The sequence below is a fragment of the Gavialis gangeticus genome, unplaced genomic scaffold, assembly GCF_001723915.1.
Source record: "Gavialis gangeticus isolate Ggan-Ray unplaced genomic scaffold, GavGan_comp1, whole genome shotgun sequence".
Taxonomy (NCBI): Eukaryota; Metazoa; Chordata; order Crocodylia; family Gavialidae; genus Gavialis; species Gavialis gangeticus.
In genome coordinates this window covers 29,187,884-29,188,339 of record NW_017729028.1, presented here as the reverse complement: position 1 = coordinate 29,188,339, position 456 = coordinate 29,187,884, and positions in this window count along the sequence as shown.

Sequence of the window (456 nt, the reverse complement as noted above, 5' to 3'; positions counted from 1 at the left end):
GCTGCATGGGGGGGTCTGAGGCTGCCCAGAGCCTGCACCATGAGAGCTGCTTCAGGCCATTGTCCTTCAGGGAGTCGCTGCTGCAACCGCCTCTGCAAAACCAACCATGTCACTCGAGGGGGCTGTGGCTCTCATCCAAGATCCCCGGTCTTGGAGAAGCTGCTGGTTTCTGGAGGATTTCCCACCTTTTCATAGTTTCTAGGGTCGGAAGGGACCTGAGAAGATCATCTAGTCCGACCCCCTGCCATGGCAGAAAAGAGTATTGGGGTCAAACGACCCCAGCAAGGTGTTCATCTAGCCTCCTCTTAAAACCCCCAGGGTAGGAGCCTGCACCACCTCTCTTGGAAGTTGGTTCCAGACCCTAGCCGCCCTGACCGTGAAATAGTGCCTCCTGATGTCCAACCTGAATCTCCCCTCTGCCAGCTTATGAACGTTGTTCCTGGTCACTCCTGGCTG